Here is a 23,287-nt window from a genome sequence, read left to right as displayed (position 1 = left end):
AAACTCAGAGAGAGAAAAATAGATACAACTTTATATGAAGATTTGTGGGGTTTTTTATAAATGAAGTAAAAAATGCTGATTGGCATGGAAACAGGATGGAACGGACTTATGCATGAATGCATACAAAACTATCACAGACCGGAAAGAAACTTAAGGCTACAATTCTATACCTGCTTACCTGGGAGTAAGCCTCATAGAAGATAATGGGTCTTAACTTCTGAGTAGACAAATATAGGATTGTGCTATAATCCGTCAATCTGCCAGTATGAGGTGCTAGGGACTTACAAACTTAATTTTTATGAGAGCTCTTGTCTCTGGCAAAGGTAAAGGTAAGGGGACCCCTGACCATTAGGTCCAGTCGTGACTGACTCTGGGGTTACGACACTCATCTTGCTTTATTGGCCGAGGGAGCTGGCGTACAGCTTCCGGGTCATGTGGCCAGCATGACTAAGCCACTTCTGGCGAACCAGAGCAGCGCACAGAAACACCGTTTACCTTCCTGCCGGAGTGGTACCTATTTATCTACTTGCACTTTGATGTGCTTTCAAACTGCTAGGTTGGCAGGAGCAGGGACTGAGCAATGGGAGCTCACTCCGTCGCAGGAATTTGAACCGCCGACCTTCTGATCGGCAAGTCCTAGGCTCTGTGGTTTAACCCACAGTGCCGCCCGCATCCCTCTTGTACACTGGTACAAGTGCCTAACTACAGAATCAACAATGTGCCTGTTTCAGATATGAAACATGTATTTTAATCCCCGTCCCCTTTTATGAATACATGCAAGCAAGCTCCATTGCTGTGCACATTTATCTTCAGAAGGAATCAGGGCTAAAAGCATATATACATGTATATTTTGTACCAACTCTTTGGCAACTGGGTATTCTCCATTGCTTCTTTGGTTAGAGACTGAGGCGCCAGTAGCCATATCTTGATGAAAATGGTGTGGGTGAGAGATCAAAACGATGAAGCATTCTTTGAGGATTCAAAACCTTTTGTGGAATATCTCAGGGTGTACATATGGAGTGATATAAGTTAAAAGAATTCATCATTAAAGGAGAAACATAGAACATCATGGAGGGCGTGTGTTATGTACTGAAGTTCTCACCCTGGGCCAGCAGGGGGATACTGTAGATAGTTATGCAAATGAAGGATCGAAAGTGACGTTCAGTGATTGGATAGTTTATATGCAAATGAAGGATCAAAAGTGACGTTCAGTGATTGGATAGTTACAGAAAATGGTTACTGTTGCATTCTAGTGGAGCTCTATATAAGCAGGCTGACTGAGCTCCTCAGTTCAGTTCTGTTCCAGCTTACAAATAAAGAGCTGTTTTGGGAGAATCGCTGTGTCGTCTGATATGTTCACCCACAACATAACAGAGTGAGTGGGACATCAATGGATAAACTGTTGATGGTAAAGTACGTAAACTTTATATATATATATATATATATATATAAAATATTATATATATATATATATATATATATATATATATATATATATATATATAGTGTCGGTGCCAGCATAAAGTAAAGAAAAGAGAGAGAGAGATAGCACTCCGTACTAACACAAACAAGTTTTAGTATTTATAAGCAAGGGGGTGTAGAATATGGCAAGAAGCAGCCCAGAGGTTTTTGGAGAGCAGAAAAAGGAACCCAGGTCTCTAGAGTCAAAATCAACCACCTTGTCCTTTACATCCACAGGCTACTATGGAAATGAATTCAGAAATCAAGGCCAAAAAGATGCCTTTGGGTGCTATTCAGCAAACATCTGGATTGCCATCAACACTTTCTCTGCATATTACAGTGAAGTCCTGTGAGTCCATCCTTTGCCAAAGTCTTGTCTGAATGAGCCCTACCAGTGACCAGTCTCCAGGGAGATCTGTGAACAGCTGAGAAGCGACCAGAATATTGCTTTCCCCAGCTCTGGCTGACAGCCAAATGAATATATTATTCATTTAAGGCAGACGCGTACAGAGCTTTTGAAGGAAAGCAAATGGCTTATGGGAATAATCCTGCATCTTAAAAAGGTAACGTGTCAAGCATCCTTCAGTCTGCTTCTCTTTGTACTGGTGGAACAGTAGGTGGTTGAAAGGCAGGTCCATGGTTTTCTTAACGTTTTCAAACAAGCAGATGGGAAGGAGTAATCTTACGTCCCCACCTACCCCATATGATTCATCTGGGACTTTCTTTCAAAGTACATAATCCATTTTATGTTGAATGTGTTAGTGCAGCCCTGAAATAGCTCTATTTATTCACCACTTAGATATATAGTCCATTACTGTGTGGAGCTTTTGACAAAGATGGCCTCTGACACTTTGGCGCCTCAGGCAGAAAATTCAAATGGCACCCTCCATGCTGGCAATATATAAGTATAAACTCAATAACTGACTGCTGCTTCCCCTTTTACGGTACTCCAAAATATGCCACAAGGTGGGTCACCTGATCCTACCTAACGGTGGGACGTTTATTTTGCTGACTTGCGATCACTGGCATCATGTCTGCGAAGCTCTTTTTGCTGTTATATCGATCAAATTTCTTGGCCATTTGCAACATATATATGGCAAAGCTCATTTTCAAATTAATATCTGGAACTGCAATGCACATTCTTGGCAAGTTTATGGGGAAGGACAGCCCTTTCCAAGAAAGCGAAGTTGGGTTTCAGTTGCAATCACAGAAACTTCACATTGGTTACCCTTATAAATGCCAAACAGAAACATGAACTGCAGGAAATAGTGTAATCAGGTTTGTATGGATGTTAACCCACCCTCTTGCTTGAAAACAGTGAATCATAAATAAGCACGTATATTGTTTCGCCTCCAAGTAAAACAAAGTGTGTTGTTCTGTTGTTCTTGCTGCACATGTAACATTAGCAGTGGCAAAGTTTTTATCGGTGGTTGCAAGAACCAATGATCCCTATATTCTGAACGAAATGCTTGTTTAACCTGGAGGTAGGCTGTATGAATTGTGTATTGCTTTGTAACAATTCATTGGGTCTCTGGACCGTAATAAAGGTTGATGATGATGTAAGTTGGCATCTAATGGCAGGCCATGGGTTGTTGCCCCTGTACTTCCATGGATGTACATTGCTCGTGCTGCCTCCCCAAAGGTGGCTAAGCCCTAACTAGGCTTTGGGAAGGAGGGGGGAGGACTCTAGGACCTTCCTAGAGCACTCACCAGTGGCGGAGGAACGCCAAGGGACGGGGCGGACCACCCTTGCAGCACCCACTGATGTCCGTACAGACTGCGCATGTCACCATCTTATCTCTCACACGCCCCAGAACGGTTCGCAGGGTACTCCTCCCCTTGTATGCCCCTGGCCTGTGAGGATACCCAGAGCTTACAGAGTTAACAGCTCAAGGGAAATGACGTCCTGTCACTGGGGGAGGGGGGTGTTCCCATACGGGTTGTGTACTTTGTTATGTGAATGCTTTTACTTTCTGTATTGCCTGCGACAGGAGAAGCATCATGTCTTTACTCTCTCTCCTGGCTGAATTGTTTTGCTGCTGTACAATAAAGCTTCGTAGAATAGGAAGCTGCTGTACAAGAGTTTTTCCTTCTACACAGAACACGCTGCTCAAGATACTTTGTTGTAGCTGGAAGGAGCAGACGAGCGCAGTGGAAGCAGACTGGACGCCACAACAGGGCCGCTATTCACAGCCTTGATGGAATCTCAAAGGAACAGGTTATGGCACATGGCTCTCACACCTCCGTCCCAAAGCTGGGTGCCTTGCTTACAGGGCTTTGAGATGGTGCCTCCTTGGCTCAGTGCCCAGTGCTTGCACACCACTCGCACAGCCCTAAATCTGCCCCTGTTCTGTTGTCACTCTCATATACAACTGTTATGCCCCAACCACTTTGCAAACTAAAACACATCTTTATTTGTGTGTGGAACAGAGGTCTCCTAAAAACTCTCAGCACTCTTAATAAGCGACAGTTCCCATGATTTCTTGGGGAAGCTGTAATAATAATAATAATAATAATAATAATAATAATAATAATAATAATTTATTTATACCCCGCCCATCTGGCTGGGTTTCCCAGGCCACTCTGGGAGGCTTCCAACAGAATATTAAAATATAATAGCCTATTAAACATTAAAAGCTTCCCTAAGCAGGGCTGGACCATAAAGAAGGCTGATCGCTGAAGAATTGATGCTTTTGAATTATGGTGCTGGAGGAGACTCTTGAGACTCTTGGCTGCAAGAAGATCCAACCTATCCATTCTGAAGGAAATCAGCCCTGAGTGCTCACTGGAAGGACAGATCCTGAAGCTGAGGCTCCAATACTTTGGCCACCTCATGAGAAGACTCCGTGAAAAAGACCCTGATGTTGGGAAAGATTGAGGGCACAAGAAGAAGGGGATGACAGAGGATGAGATGGTTGGACAGTGTTCTCGAAGCTACAAACATGAGTCTGACCAAACTGCGGGAGGCAGTTGAAGACAGGAGTGCCTGGCGTGCTCTGGTACATGGGGTCAAAAAGAGTCGGACACGACTAAACGACTAAACGACAACAAGCAGGGCTGCCTTCAGATGTCTTCTAAAAGTCTGGTAGTTGCTTTTCTCTTTGACATCTGGTGGGAGAGTGTTCCACAGGGCGGGTACCACCACTGAGAAGGCCCTCTGCCTGGTTCCCTGTAGCTTCACTTCTCGCAGTGAGGAAACTGCCAGAAGGCCCTCGGCCTTGATGAGGAGCATGACGTTACTGCAAAAGGAGGTGTGGATTCCTAATGAATAGACAATTGCTTTGGTTTTTCTATGCTTCTGTTGCTTATTTTTGAAATGTTCCTGTTTTGGAGAGGCTAAAGAAAACCCACTGTTTGAATTATAGCTAGTATGTGGGTGCACTGGTGTGTACCCTGAATTAAATTCTAAAGCTCCTGGATTGGTGAAAGAGATTCTTTGAATTTGAGCTCCTAGTTTCCTTGGCTGGATGACTGTCAAATCCATTTGTTTTAGGGGATTTGCAAATTTGACTTTCCTTGGCAGACTTTGATCCGGCATGCCAAGGCTCAGGCTACAAGGGATGTTTTGTGGTAAGCAATGGCAGAAAAATTAAGCAAGCAACTGTTTTGTTCAGGAGCTTTCAGCTGTAACATCGATCAACCTCTTTTTGAAGAGATTTGACCCAGCTGAAGAAATTGGCTTTAGGCTGTTTTGGGGGAGGGTGGGGGGTGGGGATCTTGTAAGACACAGGAGTGCAAAGAAAAGATATACAACATGTCCCTTAATAACAGTCAAATCCCTTCCTAAGAAAATTGTAAATGAGGGGGAGAGGATTGTCGCATTTGACATGAAACTAAGTGTGGACTGTTGATGTGCATAAGCCTTCAATATTATTCCTGCCAGTATTTTTGCCTCTCCAGACTTGAAATTGCATGTTTGAGACATTGATCTACGAAAGGTATATAATTTTTGAAATGGCAGGATTTTCTGAGTGTCTTATTCCAACGTTAATTCATTTCCCAGTTTGTGTGCATCTTTCTCCATTCAAAATGTTGACCAGACTGCCGTTGTAGTTCTCCATCTAAATGCTGACCTGGTTGCTACTGCATTTTCTTGTTCTGTGCCTAAGGATTGACTAGAAGACTATTATACAGGATGCTGGCTATTATCAAAAATACCAGATCATTGTGCAACTTCCCACTATTGTGTGCAAATGGAAAAAATAACAACGGTGAAATATATTGTCAATTAAGACACAGATTTTTTTTTTGGGGGGGGGGCGTATTTTCTCTTTCTCAAAATGCAATAACTGTTCTGAAATTTATTGAAAACGATCATCCATACAAGCAAATACTGTTTTGATTTTTCGAAAAGCCACAGGGATAACAGTTGCAGCCCTGGCAGGCAATAATGCTGTATTATCCGCCCCCAAAACTCGGAGTGGGCTGTCAAGGCTGCATCATTTGCAAACAGCATCTCTCAGATAAGAACCCATCACATTTTTGTCTTGGCACAGAGACATGCAAGGTTGAACAAAGCTCTGTTGCTCCTTGAATGAGAGTACACACTGTCTTCAGTTGAGCTGGAGGCATACACCCTTGTGCAAATTAATCAGAACAAAACATGTTTTCTATTTTACTCGTAATCCTGTACTCAAAACAAATACGAAAAGTCAGTTGATCATGATGGTGTCGGAAGCCTGCACCCAAAAGAAGGAATGATGCGCTCACCACAATATATTGAGGGTCTATGAAAGAGTTATTCCAGAGCTGAAAAAGAGGTATCCTGCACTGATTCAAGTGTGGTACAGGGATCCGAAAATCAACAGTGACTGTTCAAAACTAGAAGACTCCATGCCAAGCCCTGTTCAAATGCTGCTTAAAAATAGTGGAGGTCATATCCGTTACTAATGTATGTATATGTGAGTTTTGTGCATGTATATGTGAGTTTTGTACAACAAACTACATTGTTTGTTTCAATTAATTTGCACAAGGGTGTAGGAGAGCAACAGGGAGAAGAATATGCCAAGAAATATGCAAGAATCAATGGCGAAGGAAGCGCGCCCATAGGGGAGGGGTGAACTGCCCATAGGGGTGGGGTAGGGCACACAGCACCCATAGGGGCATGGCTTGTGGCACCCTGAGGGAGGGGTGGGGCGGGTGGCACCTATAGGGATGGGATGGGGGGCACGGCACCCATAGGGACAGGGCATGCTGTGCGGACTCAGCCGCTCTACAGCTGGGGGAGGCAGCAGCTAGACAGCGTGCAGCCTACAGACACCTGAGACGTGTGGCTCGGGAGCGCTGCAGGCCCAGGGGTGAGTGCCGCCTGCCATTTTGTCACCCCTTTCAGTGGGGACACCTTGGGCGGACCGCACCTACCGCACCCACCTTGCTACACCCCTGGTGAGAATACAGCCTTGTTTCACACCGCTCTTTATAGGGAAGGTGTCCAAGAATGAGCCTCACATGTTCTCATGGAAGGATACAATTACCTTGCTAAGCTTAATCACCCCACCTTTAAAATCCTAACTATTCCTTCCTGAATACAATTTAGTTTTGCCAATAAAAGTCAAGCACCTATTCATCATCAGTGTATAACTTGGTCCATGAATTCAGCCAATGACATCATTAATCCAAAAATGTAGCACAGTAGAGCTTAAAGGTCAGCATCAGTAATGACATGTTTTCACAGCATAATGACTTCTGATTTTTATTATTATTATTAAATGTCTCCAGGTTACATATTTCTGAAAATGCACACGTGGTCTCTGTCAATCACCACAGCAGATAAATAAATTTAACTTGCATTTTGAAAGCATATAAAACATATACACACACAAAAAAAATTAATTCATGGGTATGAAGGCCAAGAGATCTCTCACTTCTTGAGTTCCCCATTTTAGGAGAGATGTATTCCATTGCTCCCCAAACCCTGGAATGAAGACACAGGGCTATGTATGGGGAATAAAGTCAATTCAGCTCACATTTTAAGGAGAACCTATCTAATTCAGACTTTCTGGAACAATTTGCAAACCAAAAGACATACATAGTGTGAAGGTCTAGAAAAATAATAAAAATGAATTAATCATCGGAATTAGAAATATGGGGAGGGGAAAAGAAAATATCTCATGCAACAACTTTTCTCCTGAAAGCTGAATGAAATACTTTTAAATATATTGTTCTAAAATTGTATCCTGGTTCTGAGCCAAAACTATTCACATAATTTCCTTTCACTGATAGCGAAAATCTTGATTCAATGAAATATTTCCATTTGAAGGTGAGAGCTTTCATGAGCATTGATGGCAAACACATGTTTTGGGAACCACACAAGATAGGAGCCCCCCAAAAATGTGCTTTTACGGGGCAAGCGTCCATGAGATCATAGCACCCAAAATGGCCAGCATGATCTTGTGCAAATAAAAATGGATGTCCTCTTTTTTTTCTGGGGCACTTGGCACTCTGAACTAAAGGACTGGCATGCAATTGCACAGTTATAATCTGGCCTAGATTGTGGCCCTGGAACAAACACTTCTTGGAGCGAGAGCACAGTGCAAGAATGTGCGAGGGCACTGCAACCAAAATGGCCGCCACAATCTCACATGAAAAAATGGGATGTCCCATTATTTTTCCAGAACACTTGGCAGGTATGTTCCCCTGAACTAAAAGACTGGCATGGGTGCTGATGCAATTGTACCATTATAATCTGGCCGAGTTTAGCCTAATCTACTTGACAAAGTTGTAAAGGGGTTCAGAGGTTGGTGAAGGAACTAGAGATGCTATATTGAAGAGGAGACATGAGCTAACAAACAAAGCCTCTGAGCATTCACTATGAATTGCTTTGCCTGCTCTTTCCTGGAAATCCACAATAAACGTAGTGTACTACTTATGACGGGTGAAGGGACGCGGGTGGTGCTGTGGGTTAAACCACAGAGCCTAGGACTTGCTGATCAGAAGGTCGGCGGTTCGAATCCCCGTGACAAGGTGAGCTCCCGTTGCTTGGTCCCTGCTCCTGTCCACCTAGCAGTTCAAAAGCACATCAAAGTGCAAGTAGATAAATAGGTACTGCTCCAGCGGGAAGGTAAACGGCGTTTCCGTGCACCGCTCTGGTTCGCCAGAAGCGGCTTAGTCATGCTGTCCACATGACCCGGAAGCTGTACGCCTGCTCCCTCAGCCAATAAAGCGAGATGAGTGCCGCAATCCCAGAGTCGGCCATGACTGGACCTAATGGTTGGGGTCCCTTTACCTTTTTTTACTACTTAGGTGGCGCTGTGGGTTAAAGCCTCAGCACCTAGGACTTGCCGATCGAAAGGTCGGCGGTTCGAATCCCTGCGGTGGGGTGCGCTCCCGCTGCTCGGTCCCAGCGCCTGCCAACCTAGCAGTTCGAAAGCACCTCCGGGTGCAAGTAGATAAATAGGGACCGCTTACCAGCGGGAAGGTAAACGGCGTTTCCGTGTGCAGCTCTGGCTCGCCAGAGCAGCGATGTCACGCTGGCCACGTGACCCGGAAGTATCTCCGGACAGCGCTCGCTGGCCCTTGGCCTCTTAAGTGAGATGGGCGCACAACCCCAGAATCTGTCAAGACTGGCCCGTACGGGCAGGGGTACCTTTACCTTTACCTTTACCTATTTAAGCAGAAAGGAATGAACCAACCAAAGTGATTTCAAATCTCAATTTCTTGACTGAACAGAGTAGGTGAAAAAGGCACCCACACCTTCATCCATAAAGAGATTAATCTAAGACGTCAACACTTCAAAAAAATTTGGAGTAGAGAAATTTCTCCAATGGACCGACCAGCTCTTCTGAAGCCAGATCCCTTGATGATCTTTTTTCAAAGCCCACACAATCAGAGCAATGCAGACTTCTAGAATCTCAAGCATTTAGCAAGAAGTTGCCAAATTTAGCTGCAAATATTTTCCTTCCATTAGGCTCTGATCTCAAGTGTTGTGTTTATCCTGATTTTCTGTTGTAATTTTGCTCTCTGTTGAGTGAAACATGGGGGGGGGGGTTTGTTCATTTGTTTGTTCTTAGCAGCGGATGTTAAAGAAATTTGAAGGTATGAGTTCTGATTCTTTACATAATACACACACATACACACACACACACACACACACACACACACACACGGCATATTTAACAGGTTTAGGTAGACAAAGAACCAGATCTGATCTATTGTTTATTGCATCAGTATCCCACAGGAAAGATTTCAGAAGCCATTATGTGTCTCTGCACACCATCTGGTCAGGCCAAATGATGCACAAGCATATTTCTTTCGCAAAATGGCTGAATACCAAAACTGTAGGAGCATCCAAGCTGCTCCTGAAAATAATGGCTGGTGTTATGCATCCAACCTTTGATACTGATGCTATTAAACATCTCAGTTAAAGGAAGAGGTTCATTTACATATTCACTTTAGATCTGCAGTTATTTCATGCGCACAGTACTACGCCATATTCCTTAATTCAAAACCAAAGCAAAGAGATGATCGCCATTCTTGTCTTCAAACGGGAAGAAGCACAATTATGCACAGAAGCCCCTGGCAAAAGAATGAAAAATTGTTGGTGGCTGCAAGAATGAAAATTAGCCAAAATTGCAGTAAGAAAACTTCCGAATTCACCTGTAAATGTGTACTTGAAAAGTGAGAGGGGGAAGGAATGCCAAAGATGTGTACATATCGTTGGAACTATTCTTTAGTTAATTGTTCCCTATAGTCTCCAATGAAAACTGAATACAGTGGTACCTCAGGTTACAAACGCTTCGGGTTACAAACTCCGCTAACTCGGAAGTAGTTACCTCAGGTTGCGAACTTGGCCCCAGGATAAGAACAGAAATTGCTTAATTGAAATCGCAGTTAATTGAAATTGTTAAAGATTGATACAGTATTTAAGAGATTTAAATTTTTATAAAGATTCTATAAGGAAAGCAGAAATATCAAGTAACGATATCGGAGAGCAGATCAGTGTAAATGAAAACATGAGACTTATGGTTTTGTTATATATGATTTTATTTTGGAGTTGTCTGCTTATTTTGGAGTTGTTTGTGGTAAAGAATGTATATTATGTGAATAAAATAAAATGAAATGAAAAAGAAAGAAATCGCACGGTGGAGGTGCAGTGGCAGCGGGAGGCCCCATTAGCGAAAGCTAAAGAACGGACCTCCGGAATGGATTAAGTTTGTAACCTGAGGTACCACCGTATAATAAATGTGCATACAAATAAACAAACAAAAACAAATGAGGCTCCATACAGTAGCAAAGCTTCATGCTCTGGCACCAGGGGAGCGGAGAGCAGGCGGGGGCGGGGTCAGCGTGCCTCCTGGGGGCATGGCACCCAGTGTGGGCAGGGGGGGGCAGCTGCGGTAGCACCTCACTGGGTGTTGCGCTCTCCCCGCACGCCTCTTCCTCCACCAGTGGCTCCATACCAATGTTAATGATCTTATCTTTTGGGGGCTGTGTGTGTGAACTGAAACAGATTGTTGTTTCTTTTGTGTGGTGGTCAAGCCATATCCTGTGGAGGTGATTTCCCCCCCCCCCAACTTTTATATAGTCTTTGCTCTGTAGGAGCGATCTCATCTGGAGATCCATTCGGTACAATGTAGACAATGGACTTAGGGCGCCTAGTCAGAAGTCTCAGCCTTAAAGCCAAGGCATGCGACAGATGGGTCATAGAGTTTCCTTCAGCAGCTTGGGAGTATTTTCCATGTAGACCTATGTCTTGCAGAGGGCCCTTAATCCTAGGCTTGACCCTGTCGTGCTTTAGCCATCCACCAGGGAGGCTAAGAAGGAGATACACCCAATGCCTAAGCCATGGGTAGGCAAACTAAGGCCCGGGGGCCGAATCCGGCCCAATCACCTTCAAAATCCGGCCCGTGGATGGTCTGGGAATCAGCGTGTCTTTACATGAGTAGAATGTGTATTTTTATTCAAAATGCATCTCTGGGTTATTTGTGGGGCATAGGAGTTACAGTGGTACCTCTGGTTACGTACTTAATTCGTTCTGGAGGTCCGTTCTTAACCTGAAACTGTTCTTAATCTGTTCTTAGCTAATGGGGCCTCCCGCTGCTGCCGTGCCGCGCGATTTCTGTTCTCATCCTGAAGCAAAGTTCTTAACCTGAGGTACTATTTCTGGGTTAGCGGAGTCTGTAACCTGAAGTGTATGTAACCTGAAGCATTTGTAACCCGAGGTACCACTGTATTGTGATTTTTTTCCCTTTCAAAATATAGTCCGGCCCCCTCAAGGTCTGAGGGACAGTGTACCGGCCCCTTGCTGAAAAAGTTTGCTGACCAAAGTTGGCCTAAGCCAAGTACAACCTACATCCGGAATCAAGAAATCTGTGACCTAATTTTAAATCCTAGATCATTGTCCTGTCCAGTTTGTTCACCTTCATAGGTTAAGCCATACTCCTTTGGGAAGGGTCACTGCAGGTGGGTCCGAAAGTGTATGTATGGTTTGGGCTCACCTGCTTTGGGTATGCATCTCCTCAGCCGCTTTTTCATGGGAGAATTGAACTCCTGAACTACACCTTTCCGCCAATAACTTATTGAGTTTATGAGATGAATACATTTTGCTATTCCCCAAAATGCCTATTTGATTTGCTAAAATGAAAGTCTTTTTTTCTGCCAAGACTTGAGGTTCTGTTGTAGAATTTAATTATGGAAAGGAATCCAGAGAACATGTGAATTTTACATCAACATAAATAAATATGAATCATAGGCAGAAATGATTTATGTGGTGTAGTACTGACTACTGAATAATATAAAGAGGCCATGGCACTAAAAGGGATAACATTGCAGTTTTCTGTCTCTTATTTGTATGAGGATATTTCTGAAACACTGAGTTCAAGATGGCATACTGCTCCCATATATATTTATGAACATTCAGATTATGGTGATTCTGAAATGTGAGAAGCATTTGGATATAAATAACACATTAATAGTTTCAGTGTGCTTTCCTTCCCAACTGAACTTGGCTGTGTGACATATAGTTTAAAAAAATGGGGGGTAGATATTATACAAATATATTTCACTGCCATGGCAACTTCACATTTTGTCCACAGAACATACACAATAAGGATATTTAGAGAAGCTCTTTGTTCTTGAATCTTTGCTTGTATTAGTTCCTCCTTCATTTTAGATATCAGTGCAAAACTCCCTCCCCAGATTTTGTTTCTTTCCTGTGTTTCTGTATTGCCATGATGGCTGGCTCAAGACATTTTGTTGCCTGAGACAAAAACCAAAATGTCACCTCCCATTCCCCAGAAGTTGCTGGGCCAGCTGGTTTTTAGTTCAACAGTGGAAATAGGGCAACACCCTGTTGTATTTATTTATTTTATTAAATGTTACAAAAAATGAATAGAAAAAAAGAAATACAGTGGTACCTCAGGTTAAGTACTTAATTTGTTCCGGAAGTCCGTTCTTAACCTGAAACTGTTCTTAACCTGATGCACCACTTTAGCTAATGGGGCCTCCTGCTGCCGCTGCGCCCCCGCTGCACGATTTCTGTTCTCATCCTGAAGCAAAGTTCTTAACCTGAAGCACTATTTCTGGGTTAATGGAGTCTGTAACCTGAAGTGTATGTAACCTGAAGCGTATGTAACCCGAGGTACCATTGTAGAAACAATACATAACCATACATAAAAACATTTTGTATACACAATTTTCCAGAATGCAGACAAGAAGAGAAGAAAGACAAAAGATATAAGAAAGAAACAAGCAAAAGAATGAAGAGGAAAATATTCTTTTCATAATCAATTATTCCAAATTCATACTTCGAACATTGCAATATTTAAATCCTAGTTAAAATATTATAAAAGACTTCCACCGCATTCACCACACGTCTCTTGGTTATCTAATTCACCTTTACATCTGTTCTTCAGTCACTTCCTTTCTTTAAATTCTTTTGTAGTCCATCTAATCTTTGTATTCTCAACATACTGAACCAGACCAGTGGCAGACCACTTATAGGGAAACAGCTCCCACCTCTGTCTCTACCTAAAGGGAAACCTCTTCTAACCACAGCCTCTACTAGCCAGCTCTGTATAAATGAAAGCTTAGGTATCTGTGCTTCTTTCATTTTTAATTTGTGGTCTATAGGACTCCATGCCACCATAACTCAGTCCCTCAAAATGACCCAGCCACCATTCCCTTATGATGCCTTTGAAGCCTCCTGGTAGCTTGAGATAAGAGGCTTAGGTGTGAGATGCGCACCATCACTGGAAACAGGATGAAATATTAGCTAAGATTCTTTATTAATATATTAATATAAGGGAATGCTTATATTGACAATGAGGACTAAAATGTGCTTGACATTTTCTAAAGACTGTGGATATACTGTTGCTACTCCAACCTCTAAGGGGCTTTCACTTCTGGTCAAGTTCTCCACCCCAGCCAAATTCACCCTCAACCTGGTACAGCTACTGGGGCATCTGTTTCTGACCCCAAAGCTCACCCAGTTGTACTTCTGACTGCTTGGACAGTTTAGCTGATTATTTTTATTAAAAAAAATAATCTGCTGGTGCAACCTTTTGTTAAGACCTGGGCGGCCTTTCAACCTAATACAGCCAACAGCTTCCTTACTCTGATCAGCAAATAATTGTTAATGCTCTGGGGATGAATAGCTTAATATTTAGGTCTGATTCCCCTCAGGTTTCTCTGGTCTTTGCTTCACACCTTCCTCATCAACCAACTTCCACCCCACCTGCTGCTGCAACCGTTCCCCCCCCCCCAACTGCTTCCCAACTAACAAAAAATGGTTACCATATTTTTCTGTCTATATTCTGTCTATAAGATGCCACCATGTATAAGACGCCCCATATTTTGGGGGGACCCCAATTTAAGAAAATGGGGGGGGGAATCTATCCGTGTATAAGATGCCCCCAAATTTTGGACATTATTTTTTAGGAAAAAAGCCTAGTCTTATACATGGAAAAATACGGTACAGTGGTACCTCGCAAGACGAAATTAATTCGTTTTGCGAGTTTTTTCATCTTGTGAATTTTTCGTCTTGCGAAGCACGGAACTGCACCTCTTCAAGCAATGCACCCTGGGTATTAACGGTTTTAAGAAAAAGGAAACAAACTTGCAAGACGTTTTCGTCCTGCGAAACAAGCCCATAGGGAAATTCGTCTTGCGAAGCAACTCAAAAAACGAAAAACTCTTTCGTCTTGCGAGATTTTCGTCTTACGAGGCATTCGTCTTGCGAGGTACCACTGTACTTAATTATCCCAGTTGACCAGAATCTCCAGCCAATCAGAGCCTGTTCTTTCTCAGACCAATCAGAATGACTCTACCTGATCCAGGCTCCATTTTTACAAATATTCAGAATCTGTCACCAAGCAACTGCTGCTGAACAGGCCTGCAACCTAATAATAGCCCAAGGACTCAAACTTTGACAGTTACCCTTGATGACATGAACTGAAGTCAGGAAATGTTCTTTGAAGCACAACACACAAACGGACAGCCTTATACATATCCTTTCTCTGCACACCCCATTTTGCCTAAATGGTAGAGGGCAGTGCCACCATTTATCTTGTGAAAGATCACTACAAAACCATTAACCTGAGTGCACCATATCTCACACAGCTATTGATTATTTCCCACAGACAACCCAATCCGGGCAAAATATTGGCAATATTCCCAAAGTAGCTGTTAATATGATGACATCAGTCATGAAATGGGGGGCTATTGAGATGCCACTTTTTATGTTTCCTCATATCGCAATCCCTTTGGGGTGGGTTTTCAGATAGGTTTGGAGCCTGAATTGGTCAGTCTTTAAAGTGTCAGACAAAACTGTTAACAAGGTCCCCTCCATAACCTTTCAACCCTAGAATATTTGAAAAAAGCTTAGCCCACCACTCAAACCTATTCACTTTTATGGTTTCCTTTCAGAATGTGAAGAGATGTTAAATGGACTAGAATATGGGATACCAGGGTTAAAACCACTACTGGGTGACCTTGGGCTATGTCTCAGTGTTGTGAGGATAAAATGTGCAAAAGGAGAATCATGATTGCCACCATAAGTTCCTGATAGGATAGAAACAAAATGTTTTAACTGGGGGAGACATGGCCACAAAGAATTTAGAAACAATTACAAACTTGTCACCAGCAAGAAAAAGTTGTCTTTGAAAAGAATGGGAAAAATTTATGTTGTATATAGGAAAGATGAGATGAAATAGTAAAACCAGTAGAATCAGAAACAAACCTCATAACGGGAAAGATTAAGAAAAGTGATGGATAATGAAAATAATAAGAAGCAAAATGTATAAGGAAATTAAACTAATATAACCAGCAGTAGTGGTAAATGAATACAGACAGACAACAAGAATTGTATAAACATGAGGACTTATTTGTTTATGGGCTCACTATGGACAAGTATGGAAAATGAATGACAATATATAAAATGGAAGAAAATAATGTGATAAAATTATATGTGATATAAAAAACCAGAAGAAGGAAGGAGGGAAGTCAGCTCCGAAGAGCAAGTATGAATGTAAAATGTAATACAATATGTGTATGTGGAGTATCTAATTGAAAAACTAATAAAGATTATTTGAAAAGAAAAAAGAAAAGAAAAGAAAAAGTTGTCTTACTACCAAAAAGAGGGCAGGTCCTCTGATAGAGTTAATTGCGTGCCGAGGTCCCCAAGCCACCCCCCAATAACTCACACATCACACATCAATTTTGTTTAAGGTTTTTGGCATGATTTTGACCACAACTTTATTTAAATACACACATGTGAGTGGTTGCTTAGGCATTGGTTACGACTATCTGTCCTTGCCCCCGGGACTGAACTGACTTCCGGATTCCAGCGGAAGCCAGTCAGGGAAACAATTTTGGGGAGAAATGAAGCTGGGCATCAGTCCCTCACTTCTCATCCTCATGCTCCTGGTGGCTTGCACGGCCCAAGTCCGATGCCAGGGACTAGGACGAAAAGGATGGCAAGCCCCTGGATTCCTTTAACGGAATTCCCTTTTCGCACACCATTGGAGGGGTAGGCACTTATCCCTCCACCAACCAATTTTAACCAATGCCTAGCCACCAACCTTACAAGTTGTGACAATTTGCTACGCAGTAGGAAAAACCAAATGGCATCAGCCAATCAGCCAGATGGACAAACTTCCTACCAGGCCCCTGCCTCAAAAACAGATGACCCCATGACAGTCATAGCAAGGTCAAGCAAACAACCCTCCCAATTCAGGGAGGGCGGGCGGGTGATCTGGTGCAAGCAGCATTTGAAACCTCTGACCCCTCCTCCAAATTGGCAACAAGCAAATCTCCCCAGTGACCTAATTTAACCAATCCCTGCCTGGGTCTCTCCAAACATCCACCCAGCAACAATGGGGTGGCCTGTATCCCCCACCGCAACACGTGCTCTTCTAGGGAGAACACGTTATCATGTAATGGAAGGCCTCTCAGGGCTACAGACAACAACAAAAGATGCAACAGAATTAATATTGGTAGGAAGAGCACCAAATGTTCTAAATATGATACAGGTACAGTGGTACCTCGGTTTTCGAACATCGCCGTTGATGAACATTTCGGAACTGAACGCCATAAACCCAGAAGTAAATGCTTCCGTTTTCGAACGTGCCTCAGAAGTCAAACAGCTTCCACTGAGTGTATATGTTATTTTTCTCAATTTTCTCTATTAAATTTGCAGACTGCCCTCTGTGCCTCGGTTTTCACACGTTTCTGAACTCGAACGGTCTTCCGGAATGGATTACGTTCAAAAACTGAGGTACCACTGTACTCATCACTCATCTACATGTGTGAGAGGAAAATGGATTCACCTGTTTCAATTGGATATAATAGCTTGGTCATGTGAAGGTGGCAATATGAACAAGCCAATTCTGCTGGGTCTTGTGACTACCTTAGGATGCATTGTTAAACATGTCTACCCCTAAATAATTCCTATTGAATTAAATGGAGCTAACTGCCAGAAAAGTGGGGTCAGTTTATTAACTGCATTGATCCACCCCAAACTGGGGATCCCTGGGTGTGTCTTGAAGCAAAGTAAAACAATTACGTAAAATCTAGGCCCTGAGAAACAGGCTCAAAGTTTTCCAGTACCTACATGGACTGCACATATTGAAACCAGAGCAGATATCAATACACCTGGTGGCAGCTTGGTTGCGTATCGTCCAACTTTTTCAGATAAAAACCCCAAATGCGTGTCTTCTGGGACACAATGCTGGGTGAGTCACATGACCTGCACCATTATCTTGCCCTGAAATAAGTGCTTTTTTGAGGCATGAATGCAGCACAAGAACACACAAGATTGTGGTGCCCACAATGTCTACTGCAATCTTGCGCAAAAAACCCATGATGTCTGTTTTTGGCAACTATGTAAGGATATAAGCACAACCTAGGTGGACTAGACAAAGGCCTATGAATGTACAATAAATTCAGACAGTGTTTTTTTTTGGGGGGTGGGCACAGGAATACAAATAACCCTAAACATTTTGTGAATCTGTACTTTTGGCCATTTAGTGTATTTATTTTTTTCCAATTTGAAATATAAAATGGTGATTTTCTTGAGTCAAAATGAGAGTACCACTAAACATTTTTTTAGAAAACCCCCCACTGCATTTAGATATTCATTTTAGCTATCATATCAAACAGTTGTTGAAAGCAGTGATGTTGCTAAGGCTCAAATCTTGAGGCTTCAAAACACGACTCTCCCAAATCCTTCTCCACTTTGAGTTTAAACAGAGCCTTTATTCGCAATTTTGCGAATCAAATGGCCTGAAATCCTAAACACTCTTATGTTGGAGTTGGCCCCATTGATTATGCTGCACATGTTTTTATTAATCGCTGTTTGTTGGCTTAAATCAGATTTCTTCCTTCAGTGTTCAATTACTTGCTAATGTTGCTCAGGCTCGATCTTAGCACTTTGTTATATTACTGAATAAATTTAATTGCTCCAGGTTGGTTGAAAAGAGCAAGTGTTAAATCTGTTTAACTTGGCTTTCTGTTTTAGGTACTTCCTCTATAAATCTAAGCTTCTGTACAACTGTAGGCCTCATGTGCAGACACAAATGTGCAATTGCTAAACTATTAAGTAAAATATGTGCTTCATCATTAAAATCGGCCTTCTATCCACACAATTATCTCTCCTTGACCCGGTATGCAGTCACAGTGGGAGAGTTGCTGAAGCTACAGGAGAGTCTACAGAAGGGATGGGAGCGGCCCAACAGCGCACTCCTATGTCTACCCAGAAGTAAGTCCTATTGAATTTGATGAGGCTTACTCCCAGGTAGAGCTGGGACCATACTGCCAGGTGAGAGCTGAACCATAAAGAAGGCTGATCACCAAAGAATTGATGCTTTTGAATTATGGTGCTGGAGGAGACTCTTGAGAGTCCCATGGACTGCAATAAGATCAAACCTATCCATTCTGAAGGAAATCAGCCCTGAGTGCTCACTGGAAGGACAGATCCTGAAGCTGAGGCTCCAATACTTTGGCCACCTCATGAGAAGAGAAGACTCCCTAGAAAATTCCCTGATGTTGGGAAAGATTGAGGGCACAAGGAGAAGGGGACGACAGAGGACAAGATGGTTGGACAGTGTTCTCGAAGCTACCAACATGAGTTTGACCAAACTGCGGGAGGCAGAGGAAGACAGGAGTGCCTGTGTGCCCTGGTCCATGAGGTTACAAGTCGGACACGGCAAAACAACTAAACAACAACTCTGGTAAGTGGGTCATGAATGCAGCCTTAGTGCTTAATGCCAAATGTCCTCTCAGGCCAGTCCCCAAAGGAATCTGCTAATTCTCCTTGAAATAGCATGAACTACACTGTCTGGCAGCTAGATCTGCCCAGTGGTGTTCAGAGAAAGGGGAAGGATGTCAGGTTTCTGTTTTTGCCACTGTGCAGTGCTTGGAGTCACAAGACTCTGTTTAAATTCCAGATATTCCAGACTGTTGGAAGTCTCATGGGAGACGGATGTTGATATTACTGGTTTCCTGTTCCTTTGTGTTTCAGTTGCTCTCTGCTTTCATAGAGAGAGGATGTATATTATTTTCTGTTTGTATAGTTAGCTCTTAGTAATGTAGATTATATTTCTCATCCTTCTACTGCTTGGATACTCTGCGTAATGAGTGAACATGCCTGAAGCCTCATCAAAGGCTTAGTTCATTAATCATTGTCGGAGGAGATTCCAAAGGCTTGACCGGAGGAGTAGCTCGGTCGAACGGAGATTCCGACATCCCCATGCCAAACCTGGATGGACCTCAGACACCTTTTTATTATTTGCATGATCCACACTGATCTTTTGGGGGACCAACACCTTCTCAGTGGCTGCTCTCAGATTTTGAAACACCTGCCTTAGAGAAGCTAGACTAGGGAGGCATGTGGTGCTGTAGTCTAAACCACTGAGTCTCTTGGGCTTGCCAATCAGAAAGTCGGCGGTTCGAATCCCAGCAATGGCGTGAGTTCCTGTTGCTCTGTCCCAGCTCCTGCCAACCTAGGAGTTTGAAAGCATGCCAGTGCAAGTAGATAAATAGGTGCCACCGTAGCGGGAATATAAACAGTGTTTGCGTGCACTCTGGTTTCTGTCACGGTGTCCCATTGTGCCAGAAGCAGTTTAGTCATGCTGGCCACGTGACCCAGAAAACTGCCTGTGGACAAACACCGGCTTCCTCGGCCTGAAAGCGAGATGAGTGCCACAACCCCATATTCGCCTTTGAATAGACTTTGAATAGACTTAACCGTCCAGGGGTCCTTTACCTACTCAGAAGTAAGTCCTATTGAATTTAATGGGGCTTACTCCCAGGTAAGTGGGTCATGACTGCAGCTTTAATGCCAAATATTCTCTCAGGCCAGTCCCCAAAGGAATCTGCTGGATCTCCTCGAAAACCACTGAGCCTAGGGTTTGCCGATCAGAAGGTTGGTGGTTCGCATTTCCGCGATGGGGTGAGCTCTCGTTGCTTGGTCCCTGCTCCAGCCAACCTAACAGTTCAAAAGCACGTCAAAGTGCAAGTAGATAAATAGGTACTGCTCCGGCGGGAAGGTAAATGGCCAGAAGCGGCTTAGTCATGCTGGCCAAATGACTCGGAAGCTGTCTGCGGACAAACACTGGCTTCCTCTGCCTATAGAGCGAGATGAGTACCACAACCCCAGAGTCATCCATGACTGGACCTAACGGTCAGGGGTACCTTTACCTTTTTACACTGTCTGGCAGCTGGGGCTGAGAAGAAATCCCCATTGGCAGGTGAAGACTTTCTTCTTGCAACAGGCTTTTGGGAGCCAAGTGCTTTTAATGAAAGGGCTGGTGCTATGCTGTTTTTATTGCAACTATTTGTATGTTTTAATCACACAGGAGCCAGTGTGGTGTAGTGGTTAAGAGCGGTAGTCTCCTAATCTGGGGAACCGGGTTCGCGTCTCCGCTCCTCCACATGCAGCTGCTGGGTGACCTTCTGGATGACCTTCTGTGAAGTCTCTCAGCCCCACTCACCTCACAGTGTGTTTGTTGTGGGGGAGGAAGGGAAAGGAGAATGTTAGCCGCTTTGAGACTCCTTAAAGGGAGTGAAAGGCGGGATATCAAATCCAAACTCTTCTTCTTCTTCTTCACTTTAATCTCTTCAGAGTCCAACAGTAGTCAGTCATCATGACTGCGTCCCAGCGACCCTGATACCTGGTCTCCATCTCTTTCATGTCCTGATGGAATCTCTCCCCCTGCTCGTCACTCATTGAACCCAGGTTTTCAAGAAACCGGTCCATATGCGAAAATAGGTAGTGCATCTTGACACTCATGTTGCAGCCCAGGTTTCTGAAAGCAGTCAGCATGTTGTTGACAAGTTCTGCGTAGTTTCTGGCCTTATTGTTGCCAAGAAAGTTCTTCACTACCAGAACACATGCCTTCCACGCTTCCAGTTCCACTTCATTCATTGACTTTCTGAACTCTGGATCTCTGATGAGCTGATGGATCTGAGGACCGTTAAAGATGCCAGCTTTCAACTTCTCCATGGTCAATCCTGGAAAAGCCTGGCACAAGTAAGTGAAGCAGTCACCATCCTTGTCCAGAGCCTTGGTGAACTGCTTGATTAAGCCGAGCTTGATGTGCAGCGGTGGGAAGAGTATTCTGTCTCTGTCCACCAGAGGGTCGTTGATGACATTCCTTTTTTTGCAAGGCACCAATTCCTCCCGCACAGGCCAGTCCTTCTTCGTGTAATGCTGAGCACTGTCCCTACTATCCCACATGCACAGAAAACATGGGTACTTGGTGAAGCCAGACTGTTGTCCCAACAAAAAGTTCACCATCTTCAGGTCAACACAAATAAACCACTTATGCTGATCATAACCAATTTTCTCCAGCACATACTTCACCGCTTCATAGTTCTCCTTCAGTGTACTCGAGTGAGCCAGGGGTATAGAGGCAAACTGGTTGCCGTTGTGTAGCAGAACACATTTCAGTGATCACTTGCTGCTGTCAATGAACAGTCTCCAATCTTTGGGTTCGTACTGTGGCACTCCAAGCTTGAGCAGAAGCTGTGCAAGATCTGCACAGTACACCAAGTCCTTCTCTTCCGAGAAAAAACAGAGGTACTCTTGATGCCTGTTGCGGAAAAAGCTCATGCGAGCACTGTCAGAGAAGAGGTTTTTTTCCCTTCAGTCTGGGTGCCAACAGTTCGGCAGAGTCCTTTGACAAGCTGAGGTCGCGAACTAGATCATTCAACTCCTTTTGGGAAAATGGATGTGGAGCATCATCTTCAAGAACCACTTCTTCTTCATGTCCTTCAACACTGGAGATATCTTCGTCACTAATGTCAGGATGTTCTCCAAAGATAGGCACTGGAATTTCATCACAATGAGCTACAGGACGACGTGCTGATTAAAGATCAGGATACTTCGAGGTTTTATAACTTCAAACTGATCCCTTTTTGACATAATCACCCAGAACTATTGGACCTGAATACTTCTTGTCATTAAAATAATCATTTCCAATCAAAACAATTATTCAACATGGCATTTTACCCCAACCAACTTCTTCTAAAATGCTCCACACAAGCATACATGTGAACAAAAACGTAAAAAAAAAACACAAAAAAACGACATGTGGCCATAGCTCAAAAAGTTGACCTGATTGAGCAAAACCAATGTGATTTTTGGTTTCAGCGCATCAGATTTGTCCTAAATCAACTGAAAAAACGCAGACAACAAATTTGTTGTTGACCAGTGAATCATATAGATAGATATAATTTCAATTCTATTAATGTTTAATTATTTTAAAATTATTTTTATGTTGTTAGATGTTCCTATTTTATATGTAAGTCTCTGTTGGGGTTATGGGAACAGCTTCATTTTTTAAATAGCATTTTCTGCCATTTTTAGAACTAATTATAATTTAAGCTTTCAATATCACCCAAATGTGTGCATGCATATTTTTTATGGTCCTTGTTTCGTCACTTACAAATATGACAGCTGTATCTCAAAGTGAACAGAGGCGCTGTGAAATTGTTCCAAGAGTTTTCGCACTTTTGTCTGCCTGCCACTAAGAATCTTATTACCCTCCCTCCCCATCTATAGTGCACTTCTTGGTTAGCTTCTGTAGAGGAGCAGCAGCCCTATGTTTGCCTTGAAAATATTTCAGCACTTCAAGCATTCCCTCTGAATGCTCAAAATCCTTCCCAGATTTCCCTCTCGGCTGCCAGCTATCCTGTCCCATCCCCAAGGCGAGGTAGCAGGTGGCAGTGACTCTTGAACAGTTTACAAACTGCCATAGCCCTTATGACAAGCAAAATGAGAAAAAAATGCCTGCGTATTTCGTTGTAACTGTATTCTGTTGCGTTGGCTTATTGTCCTTGTTCTATATTTTTTATGTTGATTATTTCAACTTCTGTTCATATATATATA

The sequence above is a fragment of the Podarcis gaigeae genome, assembly GCF_964106915.1.
Source record: "Podarcis gaigeae genome assembly, chromosome: 6".
NCBI lineage: Eukaryota > Metazoa > Chordata > Lepidosauria > Squamata > Lacertidae > Podarcis > Podarcis gaigeae.
This window is presented reverse-complemented; position numbering follows the sequence as displayed.